The sequence below is a fragment of the Tamandua tetradactyla genome, chromosome X, assembly GCF_023851605.1.
Source record: "Tamandua tetradactyla isolate mTamTet1 chromosome X, mTamTet1.pri, whole genome shotgun sequence".
NCBI lineage: Eukaryota > Metazoa > Chordata > Mammalia > Pilosa > Myrmecophagidae > Tamandua > Tamandua tetradactyla.
This window is the reverse complement of record NC_135353.1, coordinates 114,315,197-114,338,858: the sequence shown is the minus strand read 5'-3', so window position 1 is coordinate 114,338,858 and position 23,662 is coordinate 114,315,197. Positions and strand designations below refer to the sequence as shown.

At 39.0% G+C, this 23,662-nt stretch overlaps 1 pseudogene; it reads left to right on the top strand.

The window, feature by feature from the left end:
* Positions 1-17,395: 17,395 nt before the first annotated feature.
* Positions 17,396-20,853, top strand: LOC143672018 (HIRA-interacting protein 3 pseudogene; annotated as a pseudogene).
* The last annotated feature ends 2,809 nt before the right edge of the window (positions 20,854-23,662 follow it).

The window sequence follows — 23,662 nt, the reverse complement described above, 5'->3', positions numbered from 1 at the left end:
TGAAAAGCTTTGTTTAATGACCGTATAATTTATTGGAACTTTCTGGTGTTAGAATTTCCTCTGAAGACCCAGATTATTATTTTCAATCACAATACATAGGAAAGTCTAGATCTCTCAGAAAATGTTTAAATTCCTTAGTTTTCAAAGAGCATGATTTTTGAAGGTTTTTGAAATTGAGAATGGAGATTTATGGACATCCCTAAGTAGAAAGCTGAGGGGGGTAGGTGTTTAAATGCCACTGTTATTCTTTCTGAGTTTTTCTCATACCAAGAAAAGAAAAAGTCATTTCTCATAGAATAAGGCTCTAAAAATGATGGTCCACATCATTATCTAACACCTTTCTGTGTGTCTCTCAAAAAATTGGCTTGGTTGAGCTTTGGATGAATAGAATGATTCTGGCAAATATACAGAACCAAAGTATTATCTTTTATGCCCTGTTATGGTATGAAATTTTTGTTTCTGTTAAGAATTAAAAGATATTTTCTTTACATCTAAAAAAAAATGCTCCCACCCAGCAATATTGAATGAGGATTAAAGGACGTGGCTTTTCTGCGGTCCACCACAGATTCAAACTGGCACATTCCATCCTTTGGACCCCAAAAAGACATGTTCTTTCCAAATGCAAAATACATTCATTTCATAACAATATCAGAAAGCCTTAAACCATTTCAGTAACAATACGTTTAAATACAAAGTTAGAAACAGTATAAAATCTCATGAAATCACTTACAGGCATAGTCTGTTCTGAGCAAAGTTCTCCTCTGGCTCCAGACCTGTGAAACTCAACATAAGTTATTTGCTGCCAACATACAAAGGAGGAACAGTCATAGGATACATATACCAATTTCCAAAGGAAGGAAAGAACACAGGGGTCACCGGACCCACACAGTTTCGAAAATCCACATGGCAAAGTCCATTAGATTTTAAAGTCTGAGAGTCATTTATCTTTGGGGCTTCTGAAAGTGGCAGTCCCACCCTTTCCAAGGGCATACGCAGAGGCCTGCCTTTCTCTGAATGCAACCTTGGTGGACACTGGGGAAACTACCTTCTTCTCAGCTTCACCCATTCCAAGGATCAGGGCTGCCCCTGCGCTCTCTGCCATCTCCGGGGCACATGCTCAACCCCTCCATGTGGTGGCAGCCAGGCTCTCCCCAAACCCCAAGGAATGTGCTTCATCCTCTCCAAGGCCTGAGGTGGCATGACTCTTCCACTGCAGTGAGGTGGAAGGCCCATTCTCTGCCTTTGGGCAAACTCACCCTCTCCACAGTCTTGTGGGGGTCCACTCTCCTGGCCTGAAGCTTTTTTTTTCTTCAAAGTTTATTTATTTATTTATTTATTTTTAATTTTTTAAAATTAATTAAAAAAAATTACAGGAAACACAAACATTCTTAATGTGTGATCATTCCATTCTACATATATAATCAGCAATTCACAATATCATCACATATTGCATATTCATCATCATGATCATTTCTTAGAACATGTGCATTAATTCAGAAAAAGAAATAAAAAGACAACAGAAAAATAAAATGAAAACAGAAAAAAAAACCATACACACCATACCCCTTACTCCTCCCTTTCATTGATCACTGGCATTTCAAACTAGATTTATTTTCACATTTGTTCCCCCTATTATTTATTTTTATTTCATATGTTCTACTCATCTATTGACAAGGTAGATAAAAGGAGCATCAGACACAAGGTTTTCACAATCACACAGTCACACTGTGAAAGCTACACCATTACACAATCATCCTCAAGAAACATGGCTACTGGAACACAGCTCTGCATTTTTAGGCAGTTCCCTCCAGCCTCTCCATTACATCTTGACTAACAAGGTGATATCTATTTAATGCATAAGAATAACCTCCAGGATAACCTCTCGATCCTGTTTGGAATCTCTCAGCCATTGACACTTTGTCTCATTTCACTCTTCCCCCTTTTGGTCGAGAGGATTTTCTCAGTCCCTTGATGCTGGGTCTCAGCTTATTCTAGGGTTTTTCTCAATCCCTTGATGCTGAGTCCCAGCTCATTCTCGGATTTCTGTCCCATGTTACCAGAAAGGTCCACACCCCTGGGAGTCCTGTCCCACGTAGACAGGGGGAGGTTGGTGAATTTGCTTGTTGTGTTGGCTGGAGAGAGACACCACATCTGAGCAACAAAAGAGGTTCTTGTGGGGGTGACTCTTAGGCCTAATTTTAAGTAGGCTTGACCTATCAATTGAGGAGCCAAGATTCATTTGAACAAACCCCAAGACTGGGGGCTCAGCCCACAGCTCTGGTTGTCCACACTGCTTGTGAGAATACCAAGAATTCAACTTGGGGAGGTTGAATTTTCCCCTGTTCTCACCATTCCCCAAAGGGGACTTTGCAAATACTTTTCTGCTCACTGATCAAATCACTCTGGGATTCATCAGGGCATCACTCTGGACAAACCAACAAAATCTCATGTCCTACCCAAGGTTCCATGTACTTATGTCGTTCAACCAAGCTATCTACATAAGTTATATTAGGAAATGCACTAATCAAAATATAAATTTTCTACCAAATAAATATTTTTTTGCTTTAGTCTCACACGTAAGTTGAAATTTTAAAATATTAATTACCATCTATTTTCAGCACCCTGCAGTAATGACATTCATTTGTTCTTTCTCATGCAAAAACATATTTTAAATTTGTATATTTAGTCACTGTCATTATACACTCTAGGCAATCCTAGATTATACCATCCCAATCTTTAACATCTATCTTTCTTTCTGATTTCATTTGTGTCCCCAGTCCTCCTCCCTCTATCATTCTCACATTGAGCCTCATTCAGTGTTTTAACATAATTGTATTACAGTTAGGTAGTACTGTGCTGTCCATTTCTGAGTTTTTACATTCAGTCCTGTTGCACAATCTGCATCCCTTCAGTTCCAATCAACCAATATTTCACCCTATTTCCACCTCCTGATGGTCTTGGTTACCAATGAAATTCTCCAAGTTCATTCACCAATGTCAGTTTACATCAATGAGACCATACAGTATTTGTCCTTTTGTTTCTGGCTAATCTCACTCAGCATAATGTCCGTAAAGTCCATCCATGTTGTTACCTACTTCATAACTTTATTCTGTCTTACACCTGCATAATATTCCATTGTATGTATATACCACAGTTTGTTTAGCCACCCGTCTGTTGATGGACATTTTGGCTGTTTCCATCTCTTGGTAATTGTGAATAATGCTGCTATAAACATTGGTGTGCAAATGTCCTCTTGTGTCCTTGCCCTCATGTACTTTGAGTAGAGACAGCATATAGATGGGTCCTGTTCCCTAATCCATTCTGCCAGTCCGTGTCCCCTGATTGGGAAGTTTAATCCATCAACATCAGTGTTATTACTGCCCAGGCAGTACCCTCCTCTATCATTTTGCCTTTTGGCTTTTATATGTCCTTCTAATTTTCCTTCTTTTTACCTTTACTCATGGTCTTCCTTTCTACACTCTTCTCCACACCTCTCTCTTCTGCCTTCGTATCTGTCTCTAGTGCTCCCTTTAGTATTTATTGCAGAGCTGGTCTCTTGGTCACAAATTCTCTCAGTGATTTTTTGTCTGAAAATGTTTTAATTTCTCCCTCATTTATGAAGGACAATTTTGCTGGATATTGAATTCTTGGTTGGCAGTTTTTCTCTTTTAATGATGTAAGTATATCATCCCACTGTCTTCTCACCTCCATGGTTTCTGCTGAGAAGTCTACACATAGTCTTCTTGGGCTTCCCTTGTATGTGATGGATTGCTCTTCTCTTGCTGCTTTCAAGATCCTCTCTTTCTCTTTGACCTCTGACATATTGATTAGTAAATGTCTTGGAGTACATCTATTTGGATCTATTCTCTTTGGTTTATGCTGCCCTTCTTTGATCTGTAATTTTAAGTCTTTCATAAGAGTTGGGAAATTTTCAGTGATAATTTCCTCGATTAGTTTTTCTCCTCCTTTTCCCTTCTCTTCTCCTTCTGGGACACACACAACACATATATTTGTGCACTTCATATTGTCATTCAATTCCCTGAGTCCCTGCTCATGTTTTTCCATTTTTTTTCCCTATAGTTTCTGTTTCTTGTTGGATTTCAGATGTTCCATCCTCCAGTTCACTAATCCTATGTTCTGTCTCTCAAAATCTACCATTGTAGGTTTCCATTGTTTTTTTCATCTCCTCTGTCGTACCTTTCATTCCCATAAGTTCTGTGATTTGTTTATTCAGACTTTACATTTCTTCTTTTTGTTCATTTGTTGCCTTCTTTATATCCTCCCTCAATTCATTGATTTGGTTTTTGATAAGGTTTTCCATGTCTGTCTGTTCGTATATTCAGAATTGTTTCAGCTCCTGTATCTCATTTGTATTGTTCAGTTGTTCCTTTGAGTGGGCCATATCTTCAGTTTTCCTAGTGTGATTTGTTATTTTTTGCTGGCTTCTAGGCATTTAATTACCTTAATAAGTTTATTCTGAAGATTGCTTTCACTTCTTTTATCTAGGGTTTTCTTGCTGGATGAATTTGTTGTCTATCTGTTCTTCGACATTCAGTTCAGCTTTATCTGGACCTCTAGCTTAGGTTTTGTTTAGCAGAGGAGAATTTTCAGCTCTTGTTTTCTTGTTTCTTTCCCTGCTTGGATGGTGCCTTTCCCCCCCTCCCACCCTTAGGAGGGTCTACTTAGGTATTATAGACCCCAGCCAAATTTTCCCAGACCAAACTGGCCTCCTACCAGGAGGAAAGAGTCACCTGCGTTGGTTTTCCCTGAGAGTGACATCCAGCAGGTTGAAAGACTTTCCTATATTAAGTCTGTGGACTCTGTTTTTCGTATCCTGCCCAGTATGTGGTGCTTGTCTGCCTGTAGGTCCCACCAGTGTAAGATGATATGGTACCTTTAACTTTGGCAGACTCTCCCTGCTGGGGACGTGGTGGAGACAGAGGAGAGGTTTTAGGCTGGTTTTAATGGTTTCAAGTTACCAAGCCCTGGGATCTGAATTCCTTGAGGGAGGGATTCCACCTGAGTTGGGCTTCACCCCTCTCCTGGGGAAGGGAAATGCACCAGATATGCTCTTAAACAACCTTGTTTCTGCCTATGTCTGGGGCAGTTGCAGCCTGAGAAGTCCTCCCACTGAATCCAGAGGCAGTCAAGTCTTTGTAGAAACACAGCCACAAAAACCTCTGTTTCCTTTTTTTTTCTTTTTCCGTCAGCCCTGCCCCCTTAGCTCTGGGGCAAAAATGAGTGACCTTCGCTTTGACCAGGTTCACCTGAGCTGGGGGCCTATTTCTAGTAGCCAGAACTTATTAATTAATTCCACAATTGGCATTTAGTTGGGCTCAGCCCCTGTTGCTGGTAAAGTCTGTTTTCTTTTTGCTCTGGGAAGCAGCCTGTGGGGAGGGGCGCTAGCCACCATGGCTTGGGGAACTCATGGTTCTGGGGGGGCTCGCAGCCGGTCCAGCTGGTCCAGATTGGGGTACACTGTGTATCCAGTCTCTGACGTGGTCCAGGAGCTGTTCTGTACTGTTTCTTGTTATTTAGTACTTTTTCTGGAGGACGAACTAAAATGCACTCATTGTTAGGCTGCCGTCTTGGCCCAGAAGTCTGGCCTGAAGCTTCTTGACCCCAGACCCCAGCCTCAATGGTTTTGACTCGGAAGGTGCTTTTCCTCCAATATGTCCCTTTTCTGTCCCTCTCAGTCCCAACTGGCAGTGGCTCTGTTTATACATGCCCCACAGCACTCTCATTGGCTTTCTATGCAGTAGTCTTGGATCATGCCCATCAGACATAAGGAGTTTCCACAAATCCTTCCTGGATAACTCCATGTCTAATCCCAGCTTTCTCTGAAATGGCTGACTGGTTCCACATTTGGTTAAATCATCACATGGGGCACTTTTCTCTGGGGTCTCCCTTTCTGGAGGTCCATAATTTTCCAGAACTTCAATTTCTGGTTTCTTTGTATCTGAGAGTTCAGTTCTCAGCTTATCTCTTTCCTGTCGCATTTCACTATAAGCTGTGAGGAAAAGCCAGGCTACACTTTCCACATTTAATTTGGAAATCTCTTCTGCTAAGTATCCAAGTTCATGGCATTTAAATTCTACCTTCCAACCAAAGCCACTAGTCAATTTTGCTAGATTATCTGTTATTTTAAAACAAGGTTTGCCTTCCTTCCCGTATGTAATGACACATGTCTCATTCCTGTCTAGAACCTGGTTAGAGGTATCTTTAGAGTCCACATTTCTACCAAGATTCTCTTCAAAACAATCTAAGCCTTCTCTATCAAACTCCTCACAACTCCTCCAGATTCTTCCCTTCATCCATTTAAAAAGCCGTTCCAACATGTTTAGTATTTGCAAACTGCAGCAGCACCCCACCCATGTAACCAAAATCTGTTCTAGTTCGCTAGCTGCTGGAATGCAATATACCAGAAATGGAAAGGCCCCTTAAAAGGGGAATTTAACAAGTTGCTAGTTTACAGCTCCAAGGCTGAGAAACTGTTCCAATTAAAACAAGTCTATAGAAATGTCCAATTTAAAGCATCCAGTGAAAGACACCCTGGTTCAAGAAGGCTGATGAAGTTCAATGTTTCACTTTCAGCTGGATGGGCACGTGGTGAACATGGCAGCATCTGCTGGCTTTCTCATGGCTCTACAAAAAGGAAACTTTTCCCAAAGTGTCTCCTCCTTCAAAGGACTCCAGCAAACAATTCCACCTTCAATGGGCAGAGACACACTTCCATGGAAATCATCCAATCAAAAGTTGCCACCCAGAACTGGGTGGGTTACATCTCCATGGAAACAATCAAAATGCTCCCACCCAACAATATTGAATGAGGATTAAAGGACATAGCTTTTCTGGGGTCCACCACAGATTCAAAGTTGCACAGCATACAACAAGATGGTTGAGCCTTGAGGACATAATGCTAAGTGAAATAAGCAAGACATAAAAGGATAGAGATGGTATGACTCCAATTTTATGACCATGGTAAAGGTGAAATCAGAGACTTATAATACAAAATATAGGGGACTTGAGATACATAGGAGTTAGAGATGGGTGATCAGTTAGCTAATGAGGTTGACCTTAAATGTAAGGGAACAGACAGAAGTGAAGGTGGTTCACTAGGAACTCTACAAGTAATATTATCATACTAAAGGTGACCATGATTGAAAGGCATTTTATAGACCCATGTGTCCCACTGATTAACACTAGAAATATAAATAAGTTCTTGCATGAACTACTGCAAAGGTATGAATCTTGCACAAAGAGAATATAAGTTTTGGGTATTAGGGGGAAAACGATATTGCATGCTCTGGGCTATGTTTGATATGAAAACATCAACAGTACTTCAGAAATACTAGGTGTACATAATGGACGGTGGGACAGGAGTTAGGGGGAACTTTGCGTTTTCTATTTGGTGAAGGTGTGCTTATTAGATATTATTCTCTTGGGAAAAATGGAATCATCTAAAATTGAGAGTGTTGATGGGCTTTGACTTTGGACATTATACATGAGGCCCTAGAAGTGGCTGAAAGATGTACTGACTGAGAAGTAGATTGAGGAATGATGGTATAAACAAATGATTGAATAGGGTGCTGCTACAAAAAGGATTGAAGTTGTGAGGCATGCAGTGATGTGAATGAACCTGTGGGACATTGGGTGAGGCAAAATAATCCAGAAATGAAAGAGCAAATATTGTAAGGTCTCATTTAGAAAATACTTATAAGAAAACTGGCACCTAGATTCTAAGCTCTTATAGCAGTCACATTTAGTCCAGAGTGGCAATTGTTATTTCTGGATTTTGAGAGGCTGTTTTTTATATGTATAACCTGTATTAGAGGTAAGAATGAAGCATCAATTGAGATTAAGGTAATTCAGAATATAAGGGTAAGGAAGACAGTGTCTGTATTTTAGAAACTCATCTACTCTTTGATACCGAAGGAAGAAAGGTTTATTTTGTCCAGAACCTAAATTTTCTGTAGCACATAATCTAACTCAACTTGTCTAGATAGAGCATTTAAACAATCCAAACACAGGGAGCCCAGAATAAGAATGAGGGCCCTTAGAGTATACAACAATAGGGACTAAATGCACAAATTAAAAATGTTTCTGCATGAGGAATAACAAAGAAATGTCCATATTGCAGGGTGCTGAAAATAGATGGTCATTTATATTTAAAAATTTCAATTTCTATGTGAGACTAAAGCAAAAAAAATTTTTATTTTGTACAAAATTTATATTTTGACCAGTGTATTTCCTAATATAACTAATATGGACAGGTTAATTGAATACCATAAGTACATGGAACCTTGTATAGAGCATGAGATTTTGTAGGTTTGTCCACTGTGATGCCCTGATACATCCCAGAGTGATTTGAATAGTGAATTAAGAAGTATTTGCAAAGTCCCTTTGGGAGAATGGCGAGAAAGGGGGAAAATTCAACTTCCCCATTTGGAGAATTCCTGATATTCTCCCAAGCAATGGGGACAACCAAATCAATAGGTCCAGCCCTCAATCTTGGGGTTTGTTCATATGAAACTTATCCCCACAAAGGATAGGCTAAGCCTACTTAAAATTTGATCTAAAGTCACCCCCAGAGAACCTCTTTTGTTGCTCAGATGTGGCCTTTCTCCCTCTCATCCAATAGGGCCAGCAAATTCACTGCCCTCCCCCTCTCTATGCAGGATATGACTCCTGGGGTGTAAACCTCTCTGGCAATGTGGGGCAGAAATCCTAGAATGAGCTGGGACTCAGCATCAAGGGATTGAGAAAATCTTCTCGACCGAAAGGGGAAAAAGAGAAATGAGACAAAATAAAGTGTCAGTGACTGAGAGATTTCAAACAGAGTTGAGAGGTTATCCTGGAGGTTATTGCACATTTTATAGATGTCTCCTTTTCAGTTTAAGGTGTATTAGAGAGGCCAGAGGGAAGTGCATTAATCTGTAGAGCTGTGTTCCAGTAGCCATGTTTCTTGAAGTTGATTGCATAATGATATAGCTTTCACAATGTGACTATGTAATTGTGAAAACCTTGTGTCTGATGCTCCTTTTATCTATGGTATGGACAGATGAGTAAAAAAATATGGATTAAAAATAAATAATGGGGAACAAAAGTTAAAGCAAATTGTGTAGACTGAAATACTAGTGATCAATGAAAGGGAGTGGTAAGGGGTGTAGAAAGAAAGGAATAGGGTGAACAAAAGTTAAAATATATTGGGTAGATGGAAATACTAGTGGTCAATGAGAAGGAGGGGTAGGGGGTAAGGGGTATGGTATGTATGAGTTTTTTCTTTTTTCTTTTTCTGGAGTGATGTAAATGTTCTGAAAAATGATCATGATGATGAATGTACTACTATGTGATGATATTGTGAGTCATTGATTGTACACCATGTAAGGAATATTTGTATGTTAAGAATGTTCACATCTGTATGCTGTTTTCTTATTTGTCAATTAAGAAAATTAAAAAAATAGAATGAGGGGGTCACAGTGGCTCAGCAGATAGAGTTCTCACCTGTCATGCCAGCGACCAGGGTTCATTCCTGGTACCTGCCCATGCGAAAAAAAAAAAAGAAAAAAGAATGAGATCCTTTTACTCCTGTATAGCTTAATATACAGCGTGGATAAATCCCAGGGTATATTAAGTAGATAATCAAAAACTACTGGCAAAGTGCCATGAGGAATGAGAGAAAAAATATGAAACTATTAAACTTTACCACTGGGGAAACCCCTAATACTGTGTCAAACATTTTGTACACTCAAATCAATAGGTCGAGCCTTTGATCTTGAGACTTGCTCTTGTGAAGCTTATGTATATAGCAGAAAAGCTCAGCCTACTTATAGTATGCCTAAGAGTTATTTCCAGAGGACCTCTTTTGTTGCTCAGATGTGGCCTTTCTCTCTCTAAGCCCAACTCTGTAAGTGAAATCATTGACCTCCCCCCTATGTGGGACATGACATCCAGGGTGAAAGTCTCCCAGGTGGCATGGGAGATGAGTTCTAGGAATGAGCCTGGTCCTGGCACTGTGGGTTCAACAATGCCATCCTGATCAAAAGGGGGAAAGGAAGTGTGACAATTAAGGTATCAGTGGCTGAGAGTTCAAATAGAGTTGAGAGGTTACTCTGGAGGCACTCTTATGCAAGGTTCAGTTAGACATTGCTACCTATCATAGCCTGCCAACCCCCAACAAAAACCATTCCAGCCAATTCTAAAGAACATCCAAGGCAATATATAAGATTCTACAAAGGTTCCATGCACTGGGAACCTTTTCTGGAATGTTTTCCAGAAACCTACAACCTCCAAATGTGTCCCTGGACAAGATAAGCCCTTAAATGCAGAATCAGCTTCTTCAGAACATCAACTACAGCCATCCCCCCTCCAACATGAAAATGTTAGACTGGGCATAGCCTAAATATCCCTGAAGAGTGGGAGTAAGATCAAAGTTGGTGGTGGAGTTATACAGAGAAGGTAAGGTGTAACAAATGAGCATGATTGCTGAATCATTTACTGATATTTCTCTCAGTCTCCAGTATCTTAGAGCAGCTATAGGTAAAAATCTAAAATGGTGGAATTGTAAACTGAAATTTGTTCTACCTCTAATTGTTGCAACATGTTTAAATTTTGCACTTTTGTGTATATGTTATTTTTCACAAAAAACTTGATTGTGATGATGTTGCTTCCTGTTTGAACGGAGCTCGAAGGATATTAAGGAATGATGAGAAAAAAAGAAAGACACAGACGGGCTCAGGGGATCTGAAGCTTGAGTTTACTTCAGACAGACTTCAGACTTTATTCTCAACCAGATCCTTGTTATATACCACAGGATGTCAATAGATATGCAGGCATTTCCTGAGGGAGCAAGATTCTTATCTCACAGTGTTCTTCACACTTAACATAACTGTTTTGGGTAAACATTCTCTTCCTCCCAGACTGCTCTACATAACAATCACCACAGTTTACCACTGCCATCCCGAGGCCAGCAGCTTGCAACAAATTCTGTAGGTCTTGCTTTAAACTCTTGGCTTCTACATTTCCCCCTTTTTATTTTATAAGCCGAGGAAAACAAGAATCACCTTTTTAGGGTGACTATAAGCAGAGGTGACCGCGCCTGTCTTAGGTTGCCCTTAGGCTCTGAAGGGTCTTACCCGTCATTGGCTGCCAGTCAAGCTCTCTGACTTTGATTCACAAGAATCACATTGTTATAAGCAGAGGTGGCCACGCCTGTCTTAGGTTGCCCTTAGGCTCTGAAGGGTCTTACCCGTCATTGGCTGCCAGTCAAGCTCTCTGACTTTGATTCAGGAGGGAGCCAATGAGTTTTTGCAAGAATCACCTTTTTCTTTGTTGTTAAACACAGCTGAGGAGGAAGTGAAGTATAAACAGCCCCAAACCTAAGATTTTTTAGCTCTTGGGTAAGTGATTGTGTAACATTACTTCCATAGGCTATATGTAGATTATTCTAACTTACATTCTAATACCCCTTTTTTGTAATTCTAAGATATCAGGACTTAAAACTATCTGAAAGCCTTAAAAGATGCCTTTTCCCTTTTCCCATTCTATTTCAAACAAGCCATATGTTAAAAGAGGGTAATACAAAAACTGCTCTTATTCCTTTTACACTTTAAACTTTGTAAAAAATTTAAATTATACATTTGATCTCCAATATGAACCAATGTCATTTCTATATCATTTAGTCCATTATTAGTTTGCTCATCAATGAGATTGTCTATGCCACAGTTCATTGGTGTTTTTCTAACAATGCTGCATCTGTACAGTTTGTTGCAATGCAGTTCCAGCGACTGCAGCCACTGTGATGCTTCCAATGATTCCAATGACAGATGCAATAATGAATTCAATTAGTCTATTAGTCCTTTTTAGATATTTTTTTTGCCAAATGGATCAGTATATGTGTTTCTGGAGAGGATTGCAAAGATCTTGACATCTGCACCGGCAGCCAAATACCTCTTCTCCTTGCTGCTATAATTGTCTCATTTTCCTGCAACATAAATGCTTGGGGACAAGTGAATAGAGAATAATTTTCACAATTAGAAATTTGATTTCTTATATGCATATGAACTTTAACAAGTATATATGGATCTCTAATACATATTTGTATATAGTGCTTATGGCTGCTAAAGAGAAGTTATAGTTACTAGATTTCACTATGAAAATTGGTCCCAGTCCTAGGAAAATTCCCCATCAATTTCTCTGAATAATCTATTTATCATCCCAAATCATGGCACAAATCATCCTCTATGTAATAACTCTGGTTTAGTTTGCCTATCCATATAGTCTCAGTTATCTTCAACCCCACAGGGGAATCTTACAATTCCATAGGAATCATTAATTATGATAACTGCTCGATCCATATGACATGACTGCCATCCATTCCAACTTTCTTTCTCACCTAACAGGCAAGTATCCTTTGTATCCAGAGTTAAGCATATAGGTCTTTCTAAAAATGGAATTAAATTTGACACCAGTTTTCTTCTTACTGGACCTGGGAATCCTAAACTTGTATTTAGGTTATTTTGGTAAAGTTGGATTGGCCCATGTTAGGGCTCACAGATAATCCCAGTAAGTATAAATATGTCCCTGTCCTTCAGCAATCAAAATTGTATGTCCTATAGTATACATTACCCATTTAGTTATTTTTTGTCCAGGTCGATATGTCTGGGTTTTATTCTCTTCGAGGGAATCCAAACTGAAGTTCCGCCATCTGCAATGACAAGAGCAAATCCCCTACCCCACACCTTTACCATTCCTGGTTTCCATAAATCATCTTTAACATCTTTCCAATAGATTGGTTGCAGCTGCAGTTCTGTTTGGGATGTATCATTTTTCTTTTCCAAATTGCTAAAATGTTGTTCTGCTGGAGTCTGTGATGAATTATCATAAATGTTTTAAAAATTTAGAATAAACAATGCCTTTGCTAATTGATCTTTAGGAGTACTTATTTTCATAACATCATCCTCCTGATCATTGTCTCCCCCTTTTTGTTTTAAAAGCATAGACTTTAGCATCTGGTTTGCTCGTTCAATAATTCCTTGTCCTGAGGGATTGTGTGGAATTCCTGTAATATGAGTAATATTAAAAGTAGTACAAAATTTATGAAATTGTTTTCCTGTATAAACAGGACCATTGTCCGTTTTAATAGATTGAGGGCATCCCACAACAGCAAAAGCATTAAGTAAATGTGATTGAACATGGCAAAAATGATCTTCAGATTGTGCGGTAGCCCAGATGAAATGAGAACAAGTGTCTATGATAACATGTACATATTGCAGTTTACTAAAATGTGAAATATGAGTAACATCCATTTGCTATAATTCATTTGCTTTTTGACCTCTAGGATTAATCCCTGATGCAAATGGGAGAGCATTTAAAGGCCCACAGGTTTGACAAGTCCTAACAATGTCCTGAGCTTGCTGTTTAAAAAAGATGGAAATTTCTTTCACAACCCTTTGCTATTGATATGAGTCAATTTGTGAAATGTTGTGGGATTTTGCATTACCCCCATAAGAGTATCTGCTTGCTGATTTTGTAATGATAAAGGACCTGGAAGATTGGCTTGAGCTCTTTATATGCATGATAAAAAGGGGAGTAATTCAGCTTTTGACTAATGTTTGTGAATGTAAAAACATTCAGGACAATTCATTTCTTTAAACAAAGAAACCGTCTCAATGTGAGTAACTGTTTGGTAAACATATTCAAAATCAGAAACAATATCAAGAGATTATGGAAAACTTTGCAATACTTGAATTACAGCTGCTAATTCAGTAAGCTGGGCTGAGGTATAAGGCATTTTCTAACTTGTTTTCCACTGGGGTGACATATGCAGCCTTCCCATTAATATTATCATTGGTAAAGACAGTAATAGCTAGCGGGGAAGCTGGAACTATTTTAGGCAAAATCCATTGCGTTCATTTTTAAAAAATGTAAAAGTTTTGATATAGCAAATGATTATTCATTTGTCCTTTAAAGTCACTTAATACTATTTGCCAAGAGGTATTGAAAATATATAGACTTTGAACCTCTTCCTTTGTGAGATCACACACTATGCAATTAGGATCATGACCTCTTAATTGAAAATATCTTTGGCGACCTCTGGCTATTAAAGAAATGATTTTTTGCAAATATGTATTTAAACATTTTTGTCAATTGTTTGGTAAAAAAATTCATTTTAAAACACCATCTTGCTAAAATAGGCCTGTGGGAGATTGCAAGGTAAAGAAAATAATAAAATCAACAGGCTTTTTTAGATCTATTTGAACAAGCTGTCCTTTTTGAATGCATTGTTCAATTAATTGTAACTCTCTTTCAGCTGCAGCTAACTGCCTTTTGCTTAATAAATCAGAATCTCCTTGTAAAATATCAAACAAGTTTTGTAACATATAATTAGGAATCCCTAAGGTGGCAGGTAGCAAAAATGAATGCAGAGTGCCAATAGTGACGTGTACCCATAGTAAATGACCAGATTTTTAAAATTGAATTCATTGGATTGATTTAAAAGGAATGCAGGAATGTGGATTCTTTATAATTGGTTGTGCGTTTTTGCTAATTTTAAATTTATTGCATGCAGTTTTTATGGTATTTTCTCGCAATAGTGGCCAAATTTCGATTTGCTTACATGACCGGGCCCAGTTGGGTCCTCTGGGAACTGGCTAGGGACCAAGAGGAGCCTCCTGAGACCTAGATATCTTTATTAAAGTACACCTCCTTCTGGGGGGATAGCCAGTCCTCCCAGCTAGAATGTACATTTTAATTATTCCTTTCCAAGGTCATGTGATAGCAACATCAGTTGCATGTAATGGCAACATCAGGTGAAAAAAAGACTCCACAAGTATATTTTTTCCTTACATTCAGCCCTCAAATCTGATCTGCTCCCAAAATAAGCCATGGTTATTTTAGGATAAATTTAGTTTATACATAGGTAGTTTATATGAAGATTGGACAAAGCCTTAAGATATTTTGGCTTAAAGGAATATAGGTATTTATATGATTTGAATATGAATTATCCAGTAATAGATTCATTTATAGTAATAGTATTTAGATTAATAGATTAAGCCACCTGGTTTAGGGCAAGAAAAGAAGCAGTTTTTGTCAGTATTATGATACCCAGGAGAAAATCAGTATTTTTTATACAGATAACAACATGATAAAAGTTAACATAAGTTATTTTGATAAAACACAGACTCTTTGCTTTCTAACTAATTATTTAGAATTTTTTTTATATCTTTTCATTAGAACAGGCTAAAAGTCCAAGAAAACATTGTCATTTTAGACTCATTAAATCTTTCTTGATTTTAACCATAATTTCTATTTTTACAAACCCTCAGCACTTATTATATTAGTTCAGGCTTTGTCCTATATTTTTCTCACTTAGTAACAGTTATTCTTTTTAGGATAAAACTATTTTGTTTTCCTATTAATAAAAATACATCTTTCATATTTTTCATACTTAAATCATTACTTTCAACATATATTTTACCACATATGTAATTACCATCAAAATTAAATTTGTTAGAATAATGTTAAATATTTAAAATACTTTAATGCATTAATATGCATTAACTATCAATATATAGTTTTTAACAAGAATTTTTAGTTTTAAAGTTCTTAAAATATATTTCTCTTTTCAAACATGAATAGGAGCTAAACTCATGGCCAGTTTCCAAATTGCTGTTTATTGAGGATTTAAGTTAACAAAAGGAGATGGGGTTGCCGTTCCCATTCTGAGTCATAGGACTTTACCTGTAGTATTGGTATAAATCTCATAGAAAAATCATTCAGACTAAACAAAGGTAACCTAACAGAATACCTTGAGTCAGAACTACAATCCCGAACTGCACACCCCCTTGGGGACCAACCTGCCACAGGAACCATCAATGAGCACTGACCCCCGTTTGGTATGGCACCTTTCTCACTGAATACTTTCTGACTCAGGTGTACATGAATCCCTATATAAAGGCAGCCCATCAAGAACAAGCCCAGAAACCAATCTTTCTTTATCCTGCTCTGCCAAAGGCACAGCAAAGAAGCAATTTTTAAAATCTATCATAATAAATCAGTTCTTAGAAATTACAACTGGTGTGGGCAAGCCAGGCTGCAATGACTCCATAGGCTGAACCACAGTATCAACTTTTATCAAATCAGTCAACATTCTCCATTTTCCTGACCTCCCTCCTGCAATAAATATTGGAGAATTCCAAGAACCATGAGACTCCTCTATACATTCTGCTCCAAACTGTTCCCAAATCAACCGAGTCAGAGCCTCAAACCTCTCTACAGATAAGGGCCACTGCTCAACCCAAAAAGGCCCGCCTGTAGTATTTGTAGTGGATGTTCCTGGAGCATCTCCTCACTTTATGCTTTAAGAGTTCCCTTATTAGATCCCTGTTCGGGCGCCAATTGCCAAGTCCGGCTCAAGCAATTGTCGAAACAGGGTAAGAAGTGATAGTGGGAGATTGAGAAGAAACACAACTTAGAGTTTAAGACAAAGCATGAGCCAGGTAGTTCATTGCCTGACTGAACACAATAACCAAATAGAAACAGGAATATTTTCCCCGTTTTATGTTCACTGCAAAGCTTTCATAACGAATTTCCATTACTTAAGATTTAAAACATTATGGCCTTAAGGCTGAAACCAACAACAATGTTTTTGAATGAGATCAAATAAGCTTACTAATTCAAATGTTTTAACAGGCACCCCAGTAGCTTTAACACACACACATACTCCTCCAGCCGCCTATTATGATTACCTGTTACCCTGATGATCCAAGGAAAATGCTTACTTTACCAATATGACTCGAGTCCTCTTCTATCGGCTGGACACACGTGCCTCTAATGAGACTTTTCCTTGGTTCCTTAATATTGATTTGGAGTCTTCTTCTTTGAGCCCCACGTTGGACACCAAATGTTGTTTTCTATTGAAATGGAGCTCGAAGGATATTAAGGAATGATTAGAAAAAAAAAGAAAGGAAGAAAGAAAGAAAGACACAGATGGGCTCAGGGGGTCTGAAGCTTGAGTTTACTTCAGACAGACTTCAGACAATTTTATTCTTAACCAGATCCTAGTTATATACCACAGGATGTCAATAGATATGCAGGCATTTCCTGAGGGAGCAAGATTCTTATCTCACAGTGTTCTTCACACTTAACATAACTGTTTTGGGTAAACATTCTCTTCCTCCCAGACTGCTCTACATAACAATCACCACAGTTTACCACTGCCATCCCGAGGCCAGCAGCTTGCAACAAATTCTGTAGGTCTTGCTTTAAACTCTTGGCTTCTACATGATGATAAAGGCCCTGCAATATGATGATATTGTGAATCATTGATTATACATTTTGAATGATTATATGGTATGTGAATATATTATATATTAATAAAAAAGAATCATATATAATGATCAAGTGGGTTTTATCCCAAGTATACAAGGTGGTTCAACCAGAAGAAAATCAATTAATGTAATACATCAAATTAACAAATTGAAGGGGGAAAAAAGCACATGATCTTCTCAATTAATGAAGAAATGACATTTGACAAAATCCAGCATCTTTTCCTGATAAAAAACTTTGAAAGATAGGAATAGAAGGCAACTTTCTCAACATGATAAAGGGTATATATGAAAACCCCACATCTAATATTGTACTCAATGATGAAAGAGTAAAAGCTTTCCAACTAAGATCAGGAATAAGACAAGGGTGCTTTTTGGTCTGCTTCTGGAATGCAATATACCAGAAATGGAATGACTTTTATAAAGGGAACTTATTAAGTTGCAAGTTTACAGTTCTTAGGGCATAAAAATGTCCAAACTAAGGCACCCACAGAAATATACCTTGATCAAGAAATGCTGACATCTGTCAAATGGGAAGGCATGTGGCTAGTGTCTGCTGGTCCTTGTTCCCAGTTCTATTGCTTCCAGCTTCTGATGCCAGTGGTTTCCTCTCTAAGGATGTGTGTGCCTTCCCTGAGCTCCTCCAGGACACAACTCTGGGTTCTCACCTTTTTGGCACCTCATGGGAAGGCACATGAAAATATCTGCTGGGTTCTGCATCTCCAAACATCCAGGTCTAGGCATCTTGTCTCTCTCTGTCAGTACTCCAAGCATCTGTGTCTCCTGCAGCTTCTGCATTTCCAAAGTTCTGTGTCTGCTCCTGCATCTGAGGTGTCTCCAACATGTTTCCTCTTTTAAAGGACTCCACCTCAAATGGCTGTAGTGACAGCTCTATCTAATCAAAAGCCACACTCACATTTGGGTGTGTTACATCTCCATGGACATATCTGATCAAAAGGTCACACCCACAATTGAGTGGGTCAATCTCATGGAAACAATCTAATCAAAGGTTTCCACCCTACAACACTAAATCAGGATTATAAAAACATGGCTGCCACACGAAATTGGATCAGAAAAAAGGACATGGATTTTCTGGGATACAGAACAACTTCAAACCAGCACAGATGCCCGCTGTCACCACTGCTATCCAGCACTGTGCTAGAAATTCTAGCTAGAACATTTAGGCAGGAAAAAGAAATAAAGACATCCAAATCAGAAAGGAAGAAGTAAAACCGTCACTATTTCCAGGTGACATATCCTATATTTAGAAAAGCTTGAAAAATTACGACAAGGTTACTAGAACCTTTAAACAAGTTCTACAAAGTGGCAGGATACAAGATCAACATGCAAAAATCAGTAGTGTATCTAAACAGTAGTAAGGAGCAATCTGAGGAGGAAATCGAGAAAAAAATTCCATTTAAAATAGCAATGAAAAGAATCAAATATCAGATGGAGGCCGAGAAGGAAAAGGTCTGGAGCTGCCAATCCCTGGTGGAGCAAAACGGCACAAAAGAGCAAGATGTAGGAATTCACCCTTAGCCTATTCCGAGGCCGCACAAATCTCAGCATGCTCATGCACTCCATTGGGGGGCGGAGGTTTTTGGCTCACGTGGGCTGTGACCATGTGGAACCCGAGGAGAAACAAGCGCTGAAGCAGCTGGTGGAGGAGAAATTACTGAAGATGCAGGTGGACGAAATCAGTGCCACGGAGGAGAAGCTAGAACTTAGGAAGAAGAGGAAGAGGCCTCCCACACCCTGCAGCGATCCAGAGAGTAAAAGGTTCCACTTCACTTCAGAGTAGAGCCCAGCTCCATAGCCTCCAGCCCAGAGTACTCTGGCCCCCAGCAAAGAACGGAATGGCAGCAGCAGAAGTAAGTTCAGCCGGGGAGGACAGTCCAAGGTGAGCCTGAAATAACACAATAGAAGAGAGCAGTGATGAAGATGAACAACAGAGGGATCTGACTGCAAAGGCAGGGTTAGAGAAGGAAATGGTGAAGGAGGGCAGTGAGGAGGAAGCGTGTGAAGAGGAAGAGGAAAAAGAATCCAAGGGTAGGACAAGAAAGAAGATTGTGACAAAGAACAAGCAGGTGCCAGGCAAGGCTTCAGTGAACAGGAAGCAGGCCAGGGAACAGCATGAGGACTGTGAGGACAAACCTGTCCAGAGGCCAGGAAAGAGGGGGGACTGTATTAGTTAGGGTTTTCTATAGAAACAGAATCAACAGGAAATATTCATAAATAGAAAATTTATAAAAGTGTCTCACATAACCATGGGAACATAGAGTCCAAAATCTCTGGGACAGGTTGTGAAGCTGACGATTCCAATGGAAGGTCTGGACAAACTCCACAGGAGAGGCTCGCCAGCCAAAGCAGGAAGAGAACCCATCTCTTCTGAATCTTCCTTAAAAGGCTTCCAGTGATTAGATTAAGTAGCATTCATTAAAGAAGTCACTCCCATTGGCTGATTACAAATGGAATCAGTTGTGGATGTAGCCAACATGATCACGATTTAATTCTATGAAATGTCCTCATAGCAAAAGATAGGCCAGCACTTGTCCAACCAGACAAACAGGCACCTGGCCAAGTTGACAGATGAACAGGAATGGAAAGCAAAGCACTAAAAGCCAACAGGAAAATAAAAGGGGAGAGTGCAGAGGAGGAGAAGACCCTAGCCAAGAAGAAAAAGAACAGAGAGAAGGAGGAGGAGAATTGGAAACCCAGAGCCAGGAGCAATGGAGGGAAAAGGTCAGCTTGGGAGGAGAGGAATTGTGAGCAGAAAAGCAGGGGAGGCTGATGGGAGACTTGTGGGGAGAGAAGTAAAAAAAAGCAACACAGTGGGGATGACAGCGAGGGAGATAAAAAGTCCCTGGTACAGAGAAAAACTAGGATAGGACCCAGTGCTAGAGAGGGAAAAAGCAGAGTGGAAGCAGTGAGGAAGATGGGGCAGACAGCTGGAGGGAGGTGAATCCAACTGCGAAAGGCACTAGAAAGGCAGTCAAAGCAGACAGTATCAATGGTGAGGAGAATGATTTGAAGAGGGAGGTGAGTGACAGCGAGGCGGGGGGGAAGCCCAAGGAAGAAAGGAAGAACCGCTCTTCTAAGAAGAGCTCCAAAAGAGCCAGGGCACAAAGTTCCTCTTCCTCCTTCTCAGATGGAAGTTCGGAGCCCAGAGGTGGGAAGGCTGACTCTGGCTGCCATGGTGAGGACCACCCTGCTGTGATGGGGCTAAAGAGCTACATCCGGGCCTGCAGAGCCCATCATAACTACAAGAAACTGCTGGGCTCCTGTCTCACACAAGGAGTACCTGAGAGTCCTCTGGGCAGAGCTGGAAGCTCTGGGCATGAAGGGTAACCCTTCCTTAAAGAAGTGTCTGGCCCTGAAAGAGCAGTGGGAGGAGGCAGCTGAGGTAGCCTCTTTGGGCATTGCCAACAGCAGCAGCAGCAGCAGCAGCAGCAGCAGAAGTTCAGGCCAGCCGCAAAGATGCATGGCCTGGAACACTTCAAGAGAAGCAGTGCCTTCAGGACCCTGAACTCAGGGGGAAAGCTGCCCTAGCCCAGACTGGTCACACATGCATGGCATCATTAGTAGATGGTGAGAATAACTGCACTTCCTCCATCCCCCAGGAGGGGCCCTGCTCATTTGTACAAAGTATGTATAACAGCAGAGGAGACTTGTAGCCAGTCCCAGAGACACAAATTGTTGGGACCTTGTTTCTTGGCTTCACGTTCTCAGTTTAAGGTATTTACAGGGGGTTATTTCTTTAAATCTTAATAAAGGAGTGTTTGTATTCATTTCATAAAAAAAGAATCAAATATCTAGGAAAAATTTTAATCAAGGATATAAAGGACTTGTACACAGAAAACTACAAAATGTTGCTATAAGAAATCAAAAGAGACATAAATAAATGGAAGGACCTTCTGTGTTCATGGATTGGAAGACTAAATAGCGTTAAGATGTCAATTCTACCTGAATTGATTTACAGATTCAACACAATCCTAATCAAACTTCCAATGGCTTAATTTGCAGAAATGGAAATGCCAATTATGAAATTTATTTGGGAGGGTAAGGGACCATGAATAGCCAAAAACACCTTAAGAAAGAAGAATGAAGTTGGAAGACCCACACTTCCTGACTTTAAACCAAATTACAAATCTACAGTGGTCAAAACAGCATGGTACTGGCAGAAAGATAGTTATATTGGCAAATGAAATGGAATTGAGAGTTCAGAAGTAAACACTTGCGTTTTGGCCAATTGACATTTGACAAGACTGCCAGGTTCACTCAACAGGGCAAGAATAGTCTCTTCAATAAATGGTGCCAGGAGAACTGGATATCCATATGCTAAAGAACGAAAGAGGACCCCTATCTTACATCATACACAAAAATTAACTCAAAATGAATCAAAGTCCTAAATATAAGAACCAGGACTATAAAATGCCTAGAATAAAATGTAGGGAAACATCTTCAAGATTTGGTGGTAGGCAATGGTTTCCTAGACTTTACACCAAAGCATAAGTAATGAAAAAATAGATAAACGTGAACTCATCAAAATAAAAACTCTTGTGCTTCACAGGACTTTGTCAAGAGAGTAAAAAGCCAACATATATAAGGGATTAAATATTTGGAAACCACTTATCTGATAAGGGTTTAGTATCCTGAATATATAAACAAATCCTACAACTCAACAATAAAATGACACACAACCCAATTAAAAAATGGGCAAAAGATTTGAGTAGACATTTCTTTTTTTTTTTATTATTAATTAAAAAAAGAATTAACAAAACAATTAGAAATCATTCCAATCTACATGTACAATCAGTAATTCTTAATAACATCACATAGTTGCATATTCATCATTTCTTAGTACATTTGCATCGATTTAGAAAAAGAAATAAAAAGACAACAGAATAAGAATTAAAACAATAATAGAAAGAAAAAAAAACAAAAAAAACAAAAACAAAAAACCTATACCTCACATGCAGCTTCATTCAGTGTTTTAACATAATTGCATTACAATTGGGTAGTATTGTGCTGTCCATTTCTGAGTTTTTATATCCAGTCCCGTTGTACAGTCTGTATCCCTTCATCTCCAATTATCCCTTCTCTCTCTTTTTTTTTGTAATTAACGGAAAAAAAGAAATTAACCCAACAATTAGAGATCATACCATTCTACACATGCAATCATTAATTCTTAACATCATCACATAGATGCATGATCATCATTTCTTAGTACATTTGCATTGGTTTAGAAGAACTAGCAACATAACCGAAAAAGATAGAGTGTTAATATAGAGAAAAAAATAAAAGTAATAATAGTAAAATCAAAACAAAACAAAATAGAACAAAACAAAAACCTATAGCTCAGATGCAGCTTCATTCAGTGTTTTAACATGATTACTTTACAATTAGGTATTATTGTGCTGTCCATTTTTGAGTTTTTGTATCTAGTCCTGTTGCACAGTCTGTATCCCTTCAGCTTCAATTACCCATTGTCTTACCCTGTTTCTAACTCCTGCTGAACTCTGTTACCAATGACATATTTCAAGTTTATTCTCGAATGTCCGTTCACATCAGTGGGACCATACAGTATTTGTCCTTTAGTTTTTGGCTGGATTCACTCAGCATAATATTCTCTAGGTCCATCCATGTTATTACATGGTTCATAAGTTTATCTTGTCTTAAAGCTGCATAATATTCCATCGTATGTATATACCACAGTTTGTTTAGCCACTCTTCTGTTGATGGAGATTTTGGCTGTTTCCATCTCTTTGCAATTGTAAATAATGCTGCTATAAACATTGGTGTGCAAATGTCCGTTTGTGTCTTTGCCCTTAAGTCCTTTGAGTAGATACCTAGCAATGGTATTGCTGGGTCGTATGGCAATTCTATATTCAGCTTTTTGAGGAACCGCCAAACTGCCTTCCACAGTGGTTGCACCCTTTGACATTTCCACCAACAGTGGATAAGTGTGCCTCTTTCTCCGCATCCTCTCCAGCACTTGTCATTTTGTTTTGTTGATAATGGCCATTCTGGTGGGTGTGAGATGATATCTCATTGTGGTTTTGATTTGCATTTCTCTAATGGCCAGGGACATTGAGCATCTCTTCCTGTGCCTCTTGGCCATCCGTATTTCCTCTTCTGAGAGGTGTCTGTTCAAGTCTTTTTCCCATTTTGTAATTGGGTTGGCTGTCTTTTTGTTGTTAAGATGAACAATCTCTTTATAAATTCTGGATACTAGACCTTTATCTGATATATCATTTCCAAATATTGTCTCCCATTGTGAAGGCTGTCTTTGAGTAGACATTTCTTTAAAGAGGATGTACAAATGACTAAAAAGC